Below are 22,666 nucleotides of genomic sequence, written 5' to 3'. Positions count from 1 at the left end.
CCAGGCTGATTAATGAAAAATAAATATAAAATGTAGAATTCACAAGTGACAAGTTTGTAAAAGGTCTCAGTTGATCTTTAGAGGAAAGACTTAATTGGATCTCTTTGTGAAAAAATCGATCATTCTAGATAACTCTGAAGAGCTTACATCATCCGAAAACCACTGTTTGTTACTCATAAAATTGTTTTTTTATTTTCTCTTTCTTTTGGTTTCTTATTTTCCGTTCCTTTTTTTTCACATTATAAAGATACGACCATTGAGTTTATTTGGTTGAGGGCAAGATTCACTTCATCTTCTTTCATTTTTGAGGGAATCCAAAAGAAACCAAACCAATTATTTAGCATAATAACCATAGAAAATAAGTACAGCGCTTCGAGTAAAAATTATACTTCAGAGACTCGTTTGGTCGAGATTTACTGCAAAATCGTCTGAACAGGGGGGTTAACTTTACTAGTCCCGATAGTTTCTACTAGTATAAGGCTAGGTCTAAGGTAAAACCCGACTGATTTATCACTGGCAAGAGAGAAATTTGCCGAAGCGACGACGACGACAAAGGCATCCATATTTTATTTATATCAAGTATTAAACGGTATTGTCTGAAGCATAAAAATACGAAATTCCCATTAAAAATCTGATTCTTCTCGTTTTAAAAATAGGTTCTTATTTTTGGCATCCATTTTCTATTATTATTATTTTTTTTTTAGCCGAAATTATCGTTTAAAAATACTATAAATTCATATGCTATAATCATTGCTTCAGATTGGAATTTAATGAGAATATTAAAGAGAAAACATTGCATTAAAGGGGGGAAGTAAAAAAAAAAAAAGAAAGAAACTCGTTAGAGAATTGTTAACAATTTCCATAGCAAATGTTCTCTTACAACTTAACTGACGTTAGAATAAATTCGAAATTATCTAACAGGGTAGAATTCACCAGCCATTATTAATCTTAACCAATAACTGTATAAAGATAAAGAGAAATTGGTAAAGATCCATTACATACGAAATGACAATTCTCCTTCCGTGTCATCTGACAAGAATATCCGCGAAATTTATGTAAGAGAACGGGTAATTAAATTATTGACATGCCATGTGACCAGATTATTCAACAGAAATAGGCCACGTTCTTAAGGAGTTAATTAACTCGGCCCGCTTTAATAATTGAAATTGTTCTGTTATACGTCGACAATGATTCTACCTCCGCCAACAAGAAAAGAAAAAAAGAAGATTAATTGATAAATTTAAAGAGGATTTCTTGTTTAAAAATAAACCAATCAACGCCAGGAATTGCAAAGAAAATCTCTTTTTACATGCCTCATTGATAGAGTCACATTAATAATAATGGCGTACGTGTAATCTCTAACCATTATTATCCATTATTTTATTTTTTCGTTTGTTGTTTATTTTAATTAGATATTTTAAGATTCTTCTAATCCTGTATAATTATCTTCGTTACTTTATTCGAGTTTACACTCCATAAAATTCAAATTTTTATATTATAAACGAATGTATTAGAAAAACAATGAGGTTTCTTATCGCATCGATTCATCTTTTTATTAATTTTAATTGAAATTTCTAAAATTAACCACTTAATCCAATTCGCTACTCGAATTTCTCAACTAGTAGCTCGCGATCAATGTCTTTCAAAGCGTAAACTGAAGAGGTTGGAAAGTTATAATTAACTTTATCAGAATTCACACTTGATTAAGGATTTAAAAAAGAATAGAGGAGCTTTTTTTCCTCTAAAAATAGTAAATAGAAAGGCGAATTAAACGAAGAATACAAGATACGTAAATCGTAATAATTTTATAATTTATTAATGACGACGGGTTATAATTAAACCGTTCATTTATCTAATCGCATAATTCCTTAGATTATCTACTATTAAGTGGATTTAATGATTCATCCTATTGTTGCTCCCTTTATCTTCTTATAATCCCCGCTCTCCATCTTCCCAAGAAATATGTTTGCTGAAAGTTAAGCAGGGTAGAGTATGCCGTATTTAAGCCCGATATCTCTATGATATATGGCGTTATGTACGGAAGAGATTTCATATTTATAATATTCGTTACGCCAACGAAAAATAAATCCGCCGCCATCTCAAACCCCCGCGATAAAGCCAAAAATATATTCGAATATAAAGCTTCCGTACCACTTAATCAGGGGGCGCTGTTTGTATCTTTTATGTTTCTACGTCATACATTATTCAAATTACCGCTTTCTCGGTTATTCTAACTATTACGATATTATTTCTATATTCATAAAAATACTTACCGGAAAGTTGGTTATTTAGTCCAATACATCGATCTTGGAATATATTTAAACCGGAAGTTGGTTTATTTCACCGGTTTCGCTTCGAAAATAAGCATTTTCGGTGCAGACAATTGATTTTTCGATCAATTAAATAAAGAAATTAAACCCGTTTCGAACTTCTCTATTATAGTCGGTAGGTATTTAGTTTTCTTTTTCTTTTTTTTCCGTTTTTTTTTTTCGTCTACTCTACTCGAATTTGTTATCGAGTGCTGTTTCTATAGAAACGATGACGTCAAAAGTATGACTGACGTGAAAATCTCCTTTGTCTCCATTGCTCAAGGCTCAGTTTCGAATTAATTACTTCTTGCCCAAGTCGACGATGACTCTTTAGGGTACAAGTACAATTGATGAAATTATGACAATAATATTTTAATAATAACCTCCAGGTTTAAAACCTGTTTGAAAAGTTTTTTTTTTGTATTATTTATTTCCTACGTAAAATATCGTAAGAATCTTTAACACGATGTGGCGTCGCACGTTCGAATGAATAATCGTATTTGTCGTTTAAATTCGGTGACGTCAGTCGAGTTTAAATTTTTAAATTCCATCGATCTGATTCGTCGCTTCGTTTATGGTAATTAAACCGTTATTTAATTAATTCCGTTTTATGTTATTAAATTTATTCGGTAAGATCTACGAAGATTTAATTTTCCTCTTTTTATTTCATCAAGTTTCTAACTTATTAGTGATTTTTCTTGTAATTGCAATCGTTTCAGAAATTCGGGGTTACGAGGTTAAGAAATTCGGGAAGACGAAATCGTGTAAGCGTGAATTCACGCCCGAAGTGGTTCCCTTTGTGTTTAACCTCGAGAATTCCCGATTTATAACAAGTTATTACGAATCAATGTCGATCTCGAAAGTCTTCTTGTTATTGCTATCATCGAATTAACCGAATTTTTCAGTGTGTTACTCGCTAGGCCAGCTTCCTTATCAATTAAACTACCGAACCAAATAATCGATAATGGTAAAAATTAATAGATTCGATTTATATATATATCTCGTTAATAGCCAAGTATAAAATTTTTGTTTTGGCTTCTGTATATAGCAAGAAGTTGAGCCAAAGTTTTCAAATATCTTGCCAAAGTAAAGAAGGGAATAAAGGAAGAAAGAAAGGGGAAAAAAACAAAATGCCTTCTACAAAGGGGCGATGTGCCAAATACAGATTTGTTTCTTGAAGTTCTCGTCGCCAAAAGAAAAGTTTTCAACTACAACTGAAGGAACGAGGACATTGACTTTACATCAGTTTGGAACTCGGTAAAATGTTATTGCCATCCTTTTGCCAATGTGAATATTTATATCCATTTACATAAATAGTCATTTAAAATATTCCTATAAAAAGTTTTATTCGTTTATTGCTTTATATTCTAACATTTCTAAAAATTTTAATGACTTAATATTGCTTTTTTATGGTTGAAATTAGAGTTGCCAACTTTCTTCTACCAAAAAACAACAGTGGAAAATGGAGGACATTTATAACATTGTTTTGTTATAAAGATAATTTAACAAATAAAATATTAAATAGGGTTTTAAATGATTATTATAAACTGTTGCACAAAGCCACAATAATTGAGTCCCTAAATTTTATTCGCTTGTTTACTCAAAAGAAGTACAATACAGTTCAATACTGGACTGTCCTCAATTTAGGAGGACAGTCTAGTATTGAACTGTATTGTACTTCTTTTGAGTAGATTTTAAATTTTACCTTATAACATAAATACTTTATGACATAAAAACATTTTAAGTAGAGTTGCCAACCGTCCTCTTAAATCCTAATAAATGGAGGGCGGTTGGCAACCGTATTTAAAATGTTTTATTTCTGACAAATTTATTACAGTAGTTTGACTAATGTAACACCAATAAATAATTACTTTTAAAAATGTTTCCCCCCTATTTTAAAAGCAAATTTTAATTTTTAACGCATATTGATCAGCCTGTTTAATCTATTATANGAATGAATAATCGTATTTGTCGTTTAAATTCGGTGACGTCAGTCGAGTTTAAATTTTTAAATTCCATCGATCTGATTCGTCGCTTCGTTTATGGTAATTAAACCGTTATTTAATTAATTCCGTTTTATGTTATTAAATTTATTCGGTAAGATCTACGAAGATTTAATTTTCCTCTTTTTATTTCATCAAGTTTCTAACTTATTAGTGATTTTTCTTGTAATTGCAATCGTTTCAGAAATTCGGGGTTACGAGGTTAAGAAATTCGGGAAGACGAAATCGTGTAAGCGTGAATTCACGCCCGAAGTGGTTCCCTTTGTGTTTAACCTCGAGAATTCCCGATTTATAACAAGTTATTACGAATCAATGTCGATCTCGAAAGTCTTCTTGTTATTGCTATCATCGAATTAACCGAATTTTTCAGTGTGTTACTCGCTAGGCCAGCTTCCTTATCAATTAAACTACCGAACCAAATAATCGATAATGGTAAAAATTAATAGATTCGATTTATATATATATCTCGTTAATAGCCAAGTATAAAATTTTTGTTTTGGCTTCTGTATATAGCAAGAAGTTGAGCCAAAGTTTTCAAATATCTTGCCAAAGTAAAGAAGGGAATAAAGGAAGAAAGAAAGGGGAAAAAAACAAAATGCCTTCTACAAAGGGGCGATGTGCCAAATACAGATTTGTTTCTTGAAGTTCTCGTCGCCAAAAGAAAAGTTTTCAACTACAACTGAAGGAACGAGGACATTGACTTTACATCAGTTTGGAACTCGGTAAAATGTTATTGCCATCCTTTTGCCAATGTGAATATTTATATCCATTTACATAAATAGTCATTTAAAATATTCCTATAAAAAGTTTTATTCGTTTATTGCTTTATATTCTAACATTTCTAAAAATTTTAATGACTTAATATTGCTTTTTTATGGTTGAAATTAGAGTTGCCAACTTTCTTCTACCAAAAAACAACAGTGGAAAATGGAGGACATTTATAACATTGTTTTGTTATAAAGATAATTTAACAAATAAAATATTAAATAGGGTTTTAAATGATTATTATAAACTGTTGCACAAAGCCACAATAATTGAGTCCCTAAATTTTATTCGCTTGTTTACTCAAAAGAAGTACAATACAGTTCAATACTGGACTGTCCTCAATTTAGGAGGACAGTCTAGTATTGAACTGTATTGTACTTCTTTTGAGTAGATTTTAAATTTTACCTTATAACATAAATACTTTATGACATAAAAACATTTTAAGTAGAGTTGCCAACCGTCCTCTTAAATCCTAATAAATGGAGGGCGGTTGGCAACCGTATTTAAAATGTTTTATTTCTGACAAATTTATTACAGTAGTTTGACTAATGTAACACCAATAAATAATTACTTTTAAAAATGTTTCCCCCCTATTTTAAAAGCAAATTTTAATTTTTAACGCATATTGATCAGCCTGTTTAATCTATTATAATAAATATTATATAATATATATTAATAATATATTTAAATGTGATAAAGTTTTAGATAATGTTTCTGACAATCTTTATTTATTAATTTATATATTTTAAAGTAATGATTAATAAGTTTTTATTTATAATAAAAGATGATGTATTAATTTTATATATGTTTTAAAAAAATTATTCTAATACTAATTTCCAAATTCCGGGGTTTCTGTTTATGTGTATGGTGTGGAGGCACGACTTTATTCACCCTGTTTGAAGCTTAATAACTCCTGTATCTTTTGTCTAAAATTCCTGAAATTTTTTAGGGAGGTTTATATATTAGAGGGGTTAATGCTATTAAATTTTGGAGGTTAAAGGTCGAAAGGTTGGGGAGATAGAGGAGGTTACGTGTTGTGTCTTCAGTGGGGTCGTGTTCCATCTATAACAAAATTTTAAATCTTTTTCCGCATAGGTTTCCGTTTTAGACAGGTTTTACTGTATATATTTACTTTCATATCGGCGTTTACTATATAAAAATAATAATAATAATAATAACCACATGAATGTCATATGATCTATACAATGGAAAGGAATTTTGGATGTATTCTCAATTGAAAAAAATAAGAAAAATACTTTGTTTATTCCTGTGTTGTTAGATTTCAAATAGTATGACATCTTTTTATTGAAATACCAGACTATTTTTAGTTGGAATAATTTTTCTGTTTACAATAACAATCGTCTCAGCTCTTCTACGTGCTTTCACCTTCATAACCTTTCATAAAATAGACAATAATTAACGTTACTAAATCGATTTACTACTTATACAGTAAAACCTGTTTAAGACGGAAAATAAATAAAGCGGAAAACTGCCTAAATCGAAAGAATTCTTCGAAAAACAGAGGTTTTTCTGTTTAAAAAAAAAACCTGTTCAAAACGGAAAAATATTCGGTACCGTGCGAGTCCGGCTTACGCAGGTTTTACTGTATATATTATTTATTGATTTGTTAATTAGTTTATACTTNCCCTGTTTGAAGCTTAATAACTCCTATATCTTTTGTCTAAAATTCCTGAAATTTTTTAGGGAGGTTTATATATTAGAGGGGTTAATGCTATTAAATTTTGGAGGTTAAAGGTCGTGGGGTTGGGGAGATAGAGGAGGTTACGTGTTGTGTCTTCAGTGGGGTCGTGTTCCATCTATAACGAAATTTTAAATCTTTTTCCGCATAGGTTTCCGTTTATGACAGGTTTTACTGTATATATTTACTTTCATATCGGCGTTTACTATATAAAAATAAAAAATAATAATAATAATAACCACATGAATGCCATATGATCTATACAATGGAAAGGAATTTTGGATGTATTCTCAATTGAAAAAAATAAGAAAAATACTTTGTTTATTCCTGTGTTGTTAGATTTCAAATAGTATGACATCTTTTTATTGAAATACCAGACTATTTTTAGTTGGAATAATTTTTCTGTTTACAATAACAATCGTCTCAGCTCTTCTACGTGCTTTCACCTTCATAACCTTTCATAAAATAGACAATAATTAACGTTACTAAATCGATTTACTACTTATACAGTAAAACCTGTTTAAGACGGAAAATAAATAAAGCGGAAAACTGCCTAAATCGAAAGAATTCTTCGAAAAACAGAGGTTTTTCTGTTTAAAAAAAAAACCTGTTCAAAACGGAAAAATATTCGGTACCGTGCGAGTCCGGCTTACGCAGGTTTTACTGTATATATTATTTATTGATTTGTTAATTAGTTTATACCTTTTAATGTGTTTATAAGCAAATTATCTAGCAATTTATGAAGTAACATTACTTAAATATTTTATTACTTACTTAAATTATAATTTTTCTAATATTTAATATTGTTTCAATATATAAATTATGAGGAAATTTTATAAATTAAATATTAAGAATGTCTGTAAATTGATTAATTATATTTAATTTATTCATTTCGTATGGAAAATGTTAAAAATAGATACATTTTTATCAAGTATTTGATAAAATATTAAATTGTTTTCGCTAAATAAAATTCAAAATTATTATTATTGTTTTTTCATCATTCAAAATGTCAAATGCACTAAAACCTGTACAGAACGAAACCTTAGTAAAACGGAAACCTGCCTAAATGGGAAAATATTCGCTACCGTGTAAAGTCCGGCTTACACAGGTTTCACTGTAGTTTAAAAATATCTTCAACGTCTCGATATTTTTTTGCTTTTTACTCTTCGCACTTACACTCAAAATCAAGCTTTTTGCCATTTATAATAGCGTGGTTTCGGCCGAAGTTTTCATCTCTAATAGTTAAAAATAAAATTTTTTTCTAATAAAATATGATAACAGATGGCGCCACAAAAATTTAAATGTCGCCGGGAAAGTTGCGTAACTCGTTGCTCCTTTATTTTACATGTGACTAAATAATATTCAATAACTTAATTATTTTTCAGATTTTGTGAGATAATATATCTTAGCTTTTATCAAAATATATTTACAGTAAAACCTGTGTAAACCGGACTCGTACGGTACAGAATATTTATTCCGCTTTGGAAGGTTTCCGTTTTGAACAGGTTTTTTTCAACGTAGGCAATGTGTAAGTTATGTATGGGATGGAGCACGGAGTTGTTCATTCAATTTGAAGCTTAATAACTCCTGTGCCTCTTATCGAAAATTTCTGAAATTTTGCAGGGATGTTTGCGAATTAGGGGGAAATATTTCCAGAAATTTTCAAGAAAATCGAACCGTTGCTTCGGGAGATATGACCCCTACTCACTTAATATCTCCAGAACCAATCTATAGACTTAGAGGTAATGGTAACAATTGTTGGGGATGAAAACAAATGAAGAATGCAGGGAAAATCCAGCAACAAGCGTGAAGTTGCCGAAGAGTTTAACACGCTGCATCCAGACTTCTCCACTAATAACACGCAGGGATATGGATGCAGCATGTTAAATTCTTCTTCAACTTCATGCTGACTTCGAGTTTCCATCATAAAATTCGTTTTTCCATACACAGCTTCATGCTTTACCTTTTAAAGAAACAAATATCAGCATAACTTTTATGGTTCCAGAGTTATGGAACATCCTATATATATATACAAATCTGAATTCATAATCTTTCTTAGATTATTTATAAAAATTGAACATGCTTCTATAGTAATTTCTTTTTAAAAACTACGGAAGAAAAAGATGAGATGTAAATAAATAAATAAACCAGTAACGAGTTGCCTAACTTTCCCGGCAAGAGTTGAAATTGTGTGTGGCGCCATCTATTATGAGAATTTATCAAATGGTCTGACTCATCTACCCTGAAAAGTAAAAGCTTACTTTTTAGGATAGACGAGTTTTATAAAAAAAAAAAAATTATAAATGCTAATAACAAGAAAAATCGTCATTAAGTCCGGCCCTATTGGAGATACGACACGTGAACTCNAACAGATGGCGCCACAAAAATTTAAATGTCGCCGGGAAAGTTGCGTAACTCGTTGCTCCTTTATTTTACATGTGACTAAATAATATTCAATAACTTAATTATTTTTCAGATTTTGTGAGATAATATATCTTAGCTTTTATCAAAATATATTTACAGTAAAACCTGTGTAAACCGGACTCGTACGGTACAGAATATTTATTCCGCTTTGGAAGGTTTCCGTTTTGAACAGGTTTTTTTCAACGTAGGCAATGTGTAAGTTATGTATGGGATGGAGCACGGAGTTGTTCATTCAATTTGAAGCTTAATAACTCCTGTGCCTCTTATCGAAAATTTCTGAAATTTTGCAGGGATGTTTGCGAATTAGGGGGAAATATTTCCAGAAATTTTCAAGAAAATCGAACCGTTGCTTCGGGAGATATGACCCCTACTCACTTAATATCTCCAGAACCAATCTATAGACTTAGAGGTAATGGTAACAATTGTTGGGGATGAAAACAAATGAAGAATGCAGGGAAAATCCAGCAACAAGCGTGAAGTTGCCGAAGAGTTTAACACGCTGCATCCAGACTTCTCCACTAATAACACGCAGGGATATGGATGCAGCATGTTAAATTCTTCTTCAACTTCATGCTGACTTCGAGTTTCCATCATAAAATTCGTTTTTCCATACACAGCTTCATGCTTTACCTTTTAAAGAAACAAATATCAGCATAACTTTTATGGTTCCAGAGTTATGGAACATCCTATATATATATACAAATCTGAATTCATAATCTTTCTTAGATTATTTATAAAAATTGAACATGCTTCTATAGTAATTTCTTTTTAAAAACTACGGAAGAAAAAGATGAGATGTAAATAAATAAATAAACCAGTAACGAGTTGCCTAACTTTCCCGGCAAGAGTTGAAATTGTGTGTGGCGCCATCTATTATGAGAATTTATCAAAAAACTTCATATATTATCATTATAAAGTGTCGAAAAGTTTCTTTCCCTCTGTTATATATAACAGCTGAATTTAAATTATTATTTTTATTTTTATTATTACACATTCTACTTATTTAAACAAGAATTTAATTGGATTTTTTAATGTTTATTTACAGCGTAAAAGATAAATTATAAAACATTCTTATTAAATATTTTATATATAAGTTATAATAATTTTACAGCTTTAATCTAAATTTTCTTGTCAAGTAAGTATATTAAACTGCATATAAATATGAAGTTATGCTTTAAAATTAATTTTGCTTATTGCCCGCTACGTTATAAGGAGGCCAAGAATCTCCCGTAATGCCACTTCTCAACTTAATACCATACATGATTTATACAGTAATATTAAAGTCTCGGCAGATACATAGTTTCTTAGTTTATACATTATACAAATAAATTCTGTAAATTCGCCTCCGAGCAGTTTATCAACATAAATTATATTATGAATACTTTATACGTAACATTTTATTATTCTCCATGAATATTTTTTTAAAATGCTACATTTTATAATATAGTATCTAGTGATAAAATCATCTTTATCAGAAAATTCTGATGTTTTATTTATGTTTATTTAGATTATTTAATAATATATTAAAGATCTATTGTTTCTGTTTGTAATGATTTTTAAATATTTTACGATTTTAAAGTAACTTTATTTCGTTTAATAATTAAATTGGGCTGAAAATTTATGTATTATTCGTATTTTTTGCTTGATTTTTACCGATTATTTTTAGAAAAGATAGAGAAAATCCGAATTAAAACATCGGCGGTCCTTCGAGATACTTGTAAGATATCACGGTTGCAGATTTAAAAAAAAAAAGAAGACAGTTGATTGGTTCTTTTTAAAAACGTACGCCAATCGTCTTCTTTCTTGAGATTCTAATGATAATTAAGTAAAGAAATTTAAATAAATATAAGATTTCGCTCTAATTTACACAATTACTTATAAATTAAATGTCATTAATGTAATTACATTAATTAATTATTGAATCTGGACTCGATATAGTGAATTGTTAAAGGATTGGAGGAGAAATATGATAAAACAAAGCAACATCAAACATTACTGTGGTCCCGCATTTGAAATCATTGTTAAAGTCACGCTTACTTTATTAAACAGGTTATACATATACAGAACGGGCCAAAAGTAAGTTAACCGAAATATAGGCTCTATATATATATGTCAAGAGGATTTGTAACAGCTGAAAGTTCTTAAAATAATCTTAAAAAAACTTGGTTAACCGAATTTTGGGCCACTCTACATATATATATTATATATTTTAAAAGATACGGAACGATCTTACAGAGATTACATGCGAGTTTGATCATGAGAGGCCCCTCGGTCGTTGGATGAAAAGCACCATTAAACATTGGAACGATGGTCGCGGTTTCGCATCTGACCAATGCGTAGAGTTTTCCCTGTTTTATTCACGTGCCTAACACCCTAATAGGAGCTAATTTCCTATAAAAATCATGTCACGAGGCCCTCCTCTTTTGTCGATCGACCACACGTTGTGTTTCCCTATCCCGTCAATCAAATCCTTCCGATGTAATAATACAGGAAACGAGAAAGAATGCAAGGGGGCCTTGTTCAATCAAAAATGTAGGGCCTTGCCCATCCAAAAGAAATAAAACGAGAGAACTAAAGTAGATTTTTCACGATTTATTCAAAAGAAAGTTATTTTTGCTTTTGTAATTCGGGGCCCCTCCCGTTTCCGGGCATAAAGATATACAGTATACGTATGTACCCTTTATAAAAATTTTAATACATATTAAATATTTGAATTTATCAAATGGATTGCATTCTGTAGGATCGATAAAGAAAAATGTCAATAAGATTATATGGATTATGAAGTATGAGACTGTCGATTATAATCTGATGGAAACGTCATAATGGATATCGATTGAAAGCTTTCTAGACATAATACTCCTATATTTATATACACACTACCTTTTTTGTGCACCGGTGACCGAGTAGAGAAAAAAAACTACTGAACCCTGGTAGCTAGTCGTGGGTTCGCGCCTTATCAGTGGAGTTTTCCTGTTTATCTTCGCGTGCGTAACTTAAATAGGGACCAGTTTCCTATAGAAAGGTATCCTAACACCTAACTAGGGATCACTTCCCGTAGAAGACTCCCCTGAGAGGCATCCCCTTGGCAGATGGCCCAAATGTTGCAGTTCCCGTCTTCCATTAACCATTTACATATAAAATTCAGAGAGGCGGAGTCATCCACAAATGTGGGGCTCTCCCTTCTTCGAAAGTCGTAAAAGTATGCGAATAAAATCGATTACATCACATTTTATTACGTAAAATACAGAGGGGTACCTTAAAGGAGATACCATTCGTTGCAAAAGAGACACCAAGATATAGAAGTTTCAGTGCTTTTTGTACTAGGGCCCGGTCCAAATGGCCTAGGGCGCTTCCCTAAAGGAATTTCTATACGTATTTAAGTGTGAAGAAAGACTGGAAAACTCCACGTGGCCAGAAGAGGTGCGAACTCACGACCAGTGGTGTTATATACTCGGTTACTAATGGACAAAGAAGACATCAATCGAAACGTAATAAACACTATCATAAAACATAAAATCGCATATAATTTTTTTTTAAAAAGATGCAAATTATTATAAATTTGAACACGAAAAGGGAATTTTTTAAGAAGAATCCTTACGAATAATCTTCAAGACACTGTAACAAGTGCTTCAAAAATTCACCAAAAAAAAAAAAAAAAGATTTCTACGTAACTATTTTTCCTGTGGGGCCTAAGAGGCCTTTTTAACAAGCTCCTTACGAATTCGGCCAGGTCCAACATATCCAGATGAATCACCTCTTAAAAAATTACTAGGGATTTTCGACATTGTTAGGATGTGATCCCGGACACCCAGACAGGAAGGATGCCATCGTAACCGCTCGGCCATCATGCCAAACAACTTTTTGCATAGTTTTTTTTTTACTTTTATTTAAATTATTTTATTAACCTTTCCTTCACTGTAATTAATTTATGTGACCATTCCTTAAACGCATCGATAAATCTCTCTGTAAAATAACTTTTATTTACGGAAGATTGTTACATTATATCGTGGTTTTCTTCATGTACTTTCGTTAATCTGCTACAAATGATTCTTTTCAGATAAATATTGTCATCAGATCATAGAAATAATCAGTTGCTACGTTAATATCGGTGGTTTCATACAAGAGTAATCCCATGAGAAATGTACAGTTAGGGGCATTAGGGGAGGAGAGAAAAAGAAAGCTCGATCGAATCTTACATTATTTTCTTCTTTTTTCATCTCCATGCTGACAATTTCCTTCCCTCCTGTTTGTCGGGTAAACATGGCAATCGAATATAAACTTAGTCTTGATGTATTTATCTCTCAAGATTTCTCTTTTTATCATTCAAAGATAAATACTTCTGTGCAATTTGTCTGGCCCATTAAATTGTGCTTAAAATATGTAAGAAGTTTAAACATTATAAGGCTCTTCGCCCACTTTTTTCTTTTCGTCTTTAAAGGTAAGTTTATTCGCCTAAATTAAAATTTTTTTTACTAATTTATAACGTTTTTTTTTTTTACTTCTTTACGTTCTTCTAAAGTAATTATTTAATATTATATTAAGGTGCTAATCTATTGTTATGAGGCATCCGAATTCTGTTTGGACTCTCATTAGCAGTAAGGGACTTAGCATCGTTCTCCATTGCTCACCAGTAGCCAAATAAACACGTGGACTGTCCACGTGGAGTTTTCTGAATTTTTTCTAGTTTGTAACTCCAAAAAAAAAAGGAACCAGCTTCCTTCCGGAAGGCATCCCATTTGGCAGTAACAAAATAAACTAATTCAAACCATTTCTAACCATGTTCCACTTCATTATGGATTTTGTTCGAGTGGATCAACACTACCGCGTGGCTTCGCGCCCTCTACTAAAGAGGAGTTTTCCGGGTTTTCTTCGCGTGTCTAACACCTGAATAGGGGAAAGTTTTGCATAGAAATGCCTTACGGGTGGCCTTTCTATCTGTTCCATCAAACAAAACCCATTACGGGTCAGGCCCACTGGCAACGAGCCCAATCGTGTAGTTTGCAATGTGGAACCATCTTTGCGTTAAGTAACCAATCAATCGATCGTTATTTTAATATATAATTTGAAAATTCGTAATTAAAATTAAGGAAATTATACAGTTTGAGGGATTCTAGGGGGTGGCCTAAAATTCAGTTAACCATTACAGATAATTATTTGCAACTAGGATCTATCCATTTTATATTCTAAAGAACGGAATGTTGATAATTGGTGAAGGGTTCGTACCTCCGGATCACGTAAAGTTTTCTGTGTTTTATTCACGTATATAACATCTAAATAGATGCCATTTTCCCCTAGAAAGGCCTCCCGTGAGGATTTCCTACGGGTAACTGGGTGTTAGACAGGTGAAGAAGTCAGAAAACTTCACGTTGGTCAGGCTCGAATCCGCCACTAACTACCAGTGTTTAGTGGCCTTATTCACTCGGCCATTCGTGGCCTAAATAAATGGATTCCACGGAAATGTAACAGTCTCTGTATCAGCTGTAATCTTTGGGTATTGTGCTATTGGGAGGATGCTGCTTCAGCATCCTCCCAATAGCACAATACTTATCTCACAGCTATCTCAATTATTAATACGATAAATTTCTGAGATAGGAGATGATTTGATGCGTCACTTTACCGTTTAATAATGACAATTATACAAATAAAAAATATTCCAACAACGAGTTGTACAACTTTCTCGGCAAGAGTTAATATTGCGTGTGGCGCCATCTGTTATGATATTTCGTTAATTATTACAAAATGGCAAAAAGCTCTTAATTTCGAGGATAGAGACGAGTTTTATAAAAAAAAAAAAATTATAAATGCTAATAACAAGAAAAATCGTCATTAAGTCCGGCCCTATTGGAGATACGACACGTGAACTCCTCTATCTTCCCAACCTCTCGACCTTTAACCTCCAAAATTTAACAGAATCGACCTCCCTAATACACGAACCTACCTACATAATTTCAGAAATTTTCGACGAAAAGTATAGGAGTTATTAAGCTTCAAAGAGGGTGAATAAAATCTTTTCCCCCATACACATATTAAAATCCATACATACAGTAAAACCCCCGAATTTATTTGAATTTCTCGGTGTTTGAATGTCCCACGTGTCCAAAAATGTAAAAATTTGGGGATTTTACTGTATGTAAAATTTCTTATAATAAATTTACTATTCGTAATTAATTTATTATAAGAAATTTTTTTATCCTTCTAAATTCTATAATTATAAAAATTCGACGGGTAGAAAAAAAATATATATATATATATATATCATAAAATTTCTAATTAATTTTAATTTAATTAAAATATCAAATTAGATTTTAATTAACGTAACCATAAATTATAATTATTCATTAACCAAGAAAAAAACAAATAGGAAATTGCTAATTGGCTGCTTTTACAAATTTCGAATTTTAAAATGATCCAATAAAAAGCGATCGCAATTGGATTTCGTCGGTGGATCGATTGAATTGTTTCTTGCATTAGTAAACATCAAAGATAACTTTTAGTGGATAATTGATTTATTTTTCTACTTTCGTAAGATTTTATACATATAAGTTTTTGATTGTATTTTATTTAATTTCCATCGATTTTCAGGCGCTCGAAATTCGACAATCACGTTTAAAAGCATATTTATTTTCTGAAAAAAAATAAACTTTAGCCAGGTAAAAAAAATGATTAAATTTGTATTTTTTTTTTCTTCTGATTATCTTACAACTTTAACGAGTTAAATCGAAAAAAATATAAAGATTTTATTCAAATGTTTGCTCGTGTTTCCTATTCCTCTCCCTTGAACGAGTGGATAAAATCGCTGGTCGCGGGTTCGAGCCTTGTCAACGGCTGGTCACGTGGAGCTTTACGGGTTTTCTTTACCTAAATAGGGAGCAGTTTCCCGTAGAAANTTTATAATTATAAATCATATATTTTTTTTCCACATCTTCTCTGATTAAATAATGGATGCTCGAAGTTTAAAGTAGTTAAATGAAATTTAAAAAATATACGAATTTTTCCTTGTTTTTAACGAATTTTAAAGAATAAAATGCCAATATTTACAGCTTATATTTAATACTTTATGTTGTCTCTGTGTATTGAAAGGGTAGTTTATAGTTTATTAATGAAAATGTAACTTTGTTTGCCAGGGTAATGTCTGATCACGTAAAACATTTCCGTTACGTTACAGCTCTTATCTGTATTAATATTAAGCTATGTAATCACCGGAAAATGATAGAAGGATGTCTTTTAGTGACGTTGTCGCGCCGTCATATCCGCTGTGACAATCCAACTACGACAGGATGCGGTAGGAGTTAACGGTACACAACACAAGAAATCTCTCGCTGTTTTTTTTTTTACGCTCGGAATAAATTATAATCTGTCGAATGTACGTAATCTGTTGAAGATAACGATAATCTGTATATTTAAAAATTGTTGTTAAATTTCTCCGCTGACAGATAAACAGAAATTCCATCCGTCGTCGTCTTTCCTGCATTACTCGGTTGCCATGCAGTGAAGATAGTTTTACAGGGGCCATCGCTTATCTCTAGCATTTGTTATTTTTTATTTATTTTTTTTTTTAAGGCAAAAAGTATATATAAAAATATAAATAATATTTCAAAATATCTTCTTACAAGTTTCCTATATTTTTTTCTAAGCTTTATTTATTCTTCTAAGAGCTATTTTATAACTAAAAAACATTTCGTTATACTAGATTGAAACGTCACGTTTTTGAAAAGTAATTTTGTAAAAGATGGATATTTATTAAATATAATGTTACACAACGTCAAAAGATCACTTAACTGTCACGTGATACTCTTTCTTCTATGTTCTCTCCCCCCCTTTTTTTTTCCTTCTTCTTGTTTTATAGATATAGAAAAGTATCTCGACTCCGAAATGACATCAGAAGTGACATTGGTTTAAATTGAACAGACTGAAAAGGAGAAAGATATATGAATAAATATCTGTTTTTTTTTCTTTTCAGTAAATAAATAACGAAGAAATCCATTAATTTATCTTTAGTAACTGTTTCGTAACGGAAATGATATTAAATTTAATTTAACTTTACTCTTTATGAACTTGTAATCGAGAAAACTCGTAGAGAANGCTCGAATCCACCACTAACTACCAGTGTTTAGTGGCCTTATTCACTCGGCCATTCGTGGCCTAAATAAATGGATTCCACGGAAATGTAACAGTCTCTGTATCAGCTGTAATCTTTGGGTATTGTGCTATTGGGAGGATGCTGCTTCAGCATCCTCCCAATAGCACAATACTTATCTCACAGCTATCTCAATTATTAATACGATAAATTTCTGAGATAGGAGATGATTTGATGCGTCACTTTACCGTTTAATAATGACAATTATACAAATAAAAAATATTCCAACAACGAGTTGTACAACTTTCTCGGCAAGAGTTAATATTGCGTGTGGCGCCATCTGTTATGATATTTCGTTAATTATTACAAAATGGCAAAAAGCTCTTAATTTCGAGGATAGAGACGAGTTTTATAAAAAAAAAATTATAAATGCTAATAACAAGAAAAATCGTCATTAAGTCCGGCCCTATTGGAGATACGACACGTGAACTCCTCTATCTTCCCAACCTCTCGACCTTTAACCTCCAAAATTTAACAGAATCGACCTCCCTAATACACGAACCTACCTACATAATTTCAGAAATTTTCGACGAAAAGTATAGGAGTTATTAAGCTTCAAAGAGGGTGAATAAAATCTTTTCCCCCATACACATATTAAAATCCATACATACAGTAAAACCCCCGAATTTATTTGAATTTCTCGGTGTTTGAATGTCCCACGTGTCCAAAAATGTAAAAATTTGGGGATTTTACTGTATGTAAAATTTCTTATAATAAATTTACTATTCGTAATTAATTTATTATAAGAAATTTTTTTATCCTTCTAAATTCTATAATTATAAAAATTCGACGGGTAGAAAAAAAATATATATATATATATATATCATAAAATTTCTAATTAATTTTAATTTAATTAAAATATCAAATTAGATTTTAATTAACGTAACCATAAATTATAATTATTCATTAACCAAGAAAAAAACAAATAGGAAATTGCTAATTGGCTGCTTTTACAAATTTCGAATTTTAAAATGATCCAATAAAAAGCGATCGCAATTGGATTTCGTCGGTGGATCGATTGAATTGTTTCTTGCATTAGTAAACATCAAAGATAACTTTTAGTGGATAATTGATTTATTTTTCTACTTTCGTAAGATTTTATACATATAAGTTTTTGATTGTATTTTATTTAATTTCCATCGATTTTCAGGCGCTCGAAATTCGACAATCACGTTTAAAAGCATATTTATTTTCTGAAAAAAAATAAACTTTAGCCAGGTAAAAAAAATGATTAAATTTGTATTTTTTTTTTCTTCTGATTATCTTACAACTTTAACGAGTTAAATCGAAAAAAATATAAAGATTTTATTCAAATGTTTGCTCGTGTTTCCTATTCCTCTCCCTTGAACGAGTGGATAAAATCGCTGGTCGCGGGTTCGAGCCTTGTCAACGGCTGGTCACGTGGAGCTTTACGGGTTTTCTTTACCTAAATAGGGAGCAGTTTCCCGTAGAAAGACCTCCCCTGCTCGCGTGTTTCGTTACCTTATCCCATTAATCGGATTACGCATGTTGAGTGCGATGGTGAGTGTGATTAATAACGTAATTACACGTGGTGGGTGTGATCACAAGTGATGGGTGTGTGATTAACGACGTGATTACACGTGGTGGGTGTGATTACAAGTGATGGATGTGTGATTAAGGACGTAATTACACGTGGTGAGTGTGATTACAAGTGATGGGTGTGTGATTAAGGACGTAACTACACGTAGTGGGTGTGATTAGTGTGATGGTGGGTATGATTGCGCGTGATGGGTGTGATTACACAGTGAATGTGATGTGACTACGAGTGATTGGTGTGATGGTGGAGTGGGTGTGATTACGCGTGATAGGTGTGATTGAGAACGTAATTACATGTGATGGCTTGGTAATAAGTGTGATTAAAAGGTCCTCAGCGGTAATAACATGTATTAAAATATAATTTTCTTGATGAAAATTGCAGTCTCTGATGTAGAGAAATCGCCGAGAATCAGAAACCTTATTTTAAAACCAGTTCGATGTGAATTTGATCGCTTTTAGTTGATTACAATGTATTTTTTAAATAGAAATCTTGATAAAAATCTTGCATTTTTCTCCACATTTTCTCCAATTTTATAATTTATATTTATTTATTTTTACTTATGTATAAATGCCACACCAGATAAAGACGAACAAATATTTAAATATTTGCTCTTCTCGCACAGGATTTACGGTTTGTAGTTTACCAAATTGTCTTTTTATGTAAACAAAGATAATCAATTATTGTATGTTATTTTTCAAACAAAAATTTATCGCGTCGTTTTACTTTTTAAATACATTTATTTATTCGTATTCTCCGATTTTTAAGCCATTAATCACCCGAATAAAATTGTTTTAAATTACTCACCGCGAAGCTTTCTCGTTGATAATTGGTTAAATTTACACATTTGCGACAATTTTATGGAGATAAACACCTAAAATCGAATAAATGTTTAGATTTTGTATTCTACTTCACCATTTTTGAGCTTTTATGGGAAAAGCTAATCAATTTATTTATTTATTATATTTCTAAACGTGAATCCATCACATCTGTTCAATTATTCAGTAGGATAATCCAATTATTTATCCACACATCTCTCGCCTCTTATGATATTAAAACCCTGTCCATAATTTTAATTGCTTAGAAAGTTTTTCTCGTAAAATATTTATTCATAACTTGAAAGGCGCTAAGAGGGCATTTTAATCACACTCATCACGCATAATCACACTCATCACCACACACAATCACACTCGTCGTAACACAGGCAATCACACTAATCACTCATAATTACACTCGCAATCACATTAATCACCCATAATTACACTCACCATCACACAATCGCATCCACCACCACACCCATTAACAACCACATTCATCACTACAGGTAATCACATTCGTCGCGTATAATCACACTTATCAACACACCTACACATCTAATCACACTAACCATCGCACGCAATCACACCCATCACGTATAATCACATCATTGTCACACCAATCAAATATACCCACACTCATCGCATCTAACAACACTCATCATCACAATCAATCACACTCATCATCACAAGCAATCACGCTCATCATCACAAGCAATCACGCTCATCATCATAACGTAATCACGCTCACGAACTGAAAATCTTCTGACGTTTCGTACAATATTCTCTTTTCTACTCCACCATTTCAGACAGAGATTAATCAATTTTTATTTGGAATTTCTAGACAGGAATCCATCACGACTCTTCAATTATTCAGCAGGATAACGCAATTATTTATCAATATATTCCATTGCTTTTTTTACAGTTTAAAACCCCGCAGAATATCTAAAAGAATATTCCTCCGACATTTAAGGAGGAATTAGGATTTTAAAATAAATAAATAAATAAACCTTTCAGAAGAGGAAAGACGTAAGCCAATACATCCAAAAACTTGACCCCTCGACGTTAGAAATCCAACGTTTTACAGGAAAATCTCGTCTTTTTTTTTTTTAGAAAAAAAATAAAAATTCTAAATCCTACGAAAAGTTTTTTCGAATTTCAACATATTAAACCTGTGATATATATATATATATATATATATATATTTTTCCAATTTTTTATCTTCTCTTGCTTCTGCTCTTGATGGATATTTAATCCCATCACAGGTGATCAACTTCATCTCGGATGTTGAGAGTCAGATGGGAATTAATATATATGGAAGAGACAAAAACTGAGAGTTTTTTCCTCTTGTAAACTAACTCGTTTCTTAACTCTACTCCTACTTTAAAGATTTAATATCTTACTTTTTAAAGGGCGGAATCACTCATCCGCATCACTTCTGATGCTAGAGAGAAAGGGGGGATGAAATCGTAAAATGTAAAATATTTCAGAAAAAATTACTGCAAAGTTGCAATATCCGCAAAGATTAATAGCGAAGAAAAAAAAACAACCCGTCGAATTATTTAGTTTATTTTCGCGAATTATTTTAATATATTTTACGTGGAAATTACCGAAAGATTGCTTTGGAATTGCTGATCTGAGGCGGAGTTTTAAACTTAAATATGTAAAAAAACTTTAAAGTTTTTTTAAAATATTAATCTGTATTTTTTAAATTTTACATTTTTTTAATGAATAGTTTATATATTCTTTTGTAAGATTTTTTTTTATATATTTATGAAGAGAAAAATAATTTAAAACATGACTTGGATGGCAGGCATCTTGCGTGAACGGAATATAACTGAAAGAAAGAGGAATTTTTTGGTAAAAAGTCTCGAGAAAATCCTGCTTGAAAGTGTATAATTTTTCACGTGTTACGGGTGTAAAAAGCTACAAGTTGAAAGATTGAAAACAAAACATTCTATAAATACAGAAAGTATTTTCGTCTCCTCCTCTTCCTCATCCCACGATAGTGGGATGAGGAAGAGGAGGATGAGGAGGATGTGATTTACTCTATGTTTAGGGATGAGTTTTTTATTATTATTTCCCAACAAAAACTGAAAATTTTATATACTTATCACCATAAAAAACTGTCAAATTCATACATTTATGAATAATTTAATTATTTATTCTCATTTTTTTAGCATCCTTTCAATCGATACGTTCGAGTTTCTGACCTGTATTTTCGTGTTTTGAATAATTAATTGTCATCGAAAGGATTCCGAATATAGAAAATAATTAATTAATTTCGATAAATTATAATATTTAATTAACTTTTTTTTTAAAAGAAAATCTTTAATTTTTCGTGCAAAACCTGCGAATAAAGTGGGGGAAAAATTAAGTCGAGTTAAAAGAATTTATTGATAAAATAAAAATAAAAATTCCAGGAATAATCAAAATATTCACAACATTTATTTTGATTTATTGAATATTTTAAAGCTTAAATTGTCGTTTAAATGTTAGAAAAATAAGAAACAACTCATCATTACTTTCAATGTACGTGTTTGTTTCTTCGTATTATTCAGTCGAATATCCTTATATATATATATATATTATTTTTTAAATTAAATTTTAATGTATTTAAAATAAAATTTTAAGAAAAAAAATACATAAAAATATTTAAATTCTCTAATAAATTAAAGATTAAAAAAACAAAACAAATATTATACACTATAATTATGCACTGGACGAGCCTAAACTGAGGAGGAAAAATCTGAATTTTTCAACCAATTAAAAAGTAATTATTAACTTTTTAAGAATTATTATTTTTTTAAATTTAAATATCGATTTTTCCCCCACTTAAAATCAATAAAATAAATAGAATATTTTAAAAATTTCGTCAGCTTGACGTCTTTAACACGTAATCGTTCTAAGTTCAAGAGTAAGAAGAGAGGGAGAATTTATGAGAAAAGATTTGAAAATT

The 22,666-nt window shown here is 31.1% G+C and overlaps 2 long non-coding RNA genes across 8 annotated transcripts in view; both read left to right on the top strand.

The window, feature by feature from the left end:
* The first annotated feature begins 2,398 nt into the window (after positions 1–2,398).
* Positions 2,399–3,428, top strand: LOC111638765. Of its 3 annotated transcripts, none has more exons than XR_002758943.1 (3): positions 2,399–2,445; positions 3,029–3,276; positions 3,358–3,428. It is a non-coding gene; the product is annotated as an uncharacterized LOC111638765 (long non-coding RNA). The 3 variants fall into 3 exon arrangements; XR_002758942.1 differs by lacking the exon at positions 2,399–2,445 and adding an exon at positions 2,768–2,886; XR_002758941.1 differs by lacking the exon at positions 2,399–2,445 and adding an exon at positions 2,784–2,938.
* Positions 3,429–4,262: 834 nt separating this feature from the next.
* The window catches only part of LOC111638764, a 20,780-nt gene continuing 2,376 nt past the window's right edge, over positions 4,263–22,666 (top strand). For 2 of the 5 annotated variants that reach the window (XR_002758938.1, XR_002758936.1), the window contains exons 1-3: positions 4,266–4,406; positions 4,497–4,744; positions 4,826–5,034. This is a non-coding gene — a long non-coding RNA (uncharacterized LOC111638764). Of the gene's footprint in view, positions 4,407–4,496; positions 4,745–4,825; positions 5,035–10,866; positions 10,983–13,257; positions 13,639–13,742; positions 13,936–22,666 lie in introns of those variants that run through there. The other 3 variants (XR_002758940.1, XR_002758939.1, XR_002758937.1) reach the window with 3 other exon arrangements.

The sequence above is a fragment of the Centruroides sculpturatus genome, unplaced genomic scaffold (assembly GCF_000671375.1).
Source record: "Centruroides sculpturatus isolate CEXI.00-Female unplaced genomic scaffold, Cexi_2.0 scaffold1210, whole genome shotgun sequence".
Classification (NCBI taxonomy): Eukaryota; Metazoa; Arthropoda; class Arachnida; order Scorpiones; family Buthidae; genus Centruroides; species Centruroides sculpturatus.
This window is presented reverse-complemented; position numbering and strand designations above follow the sequence as displayed.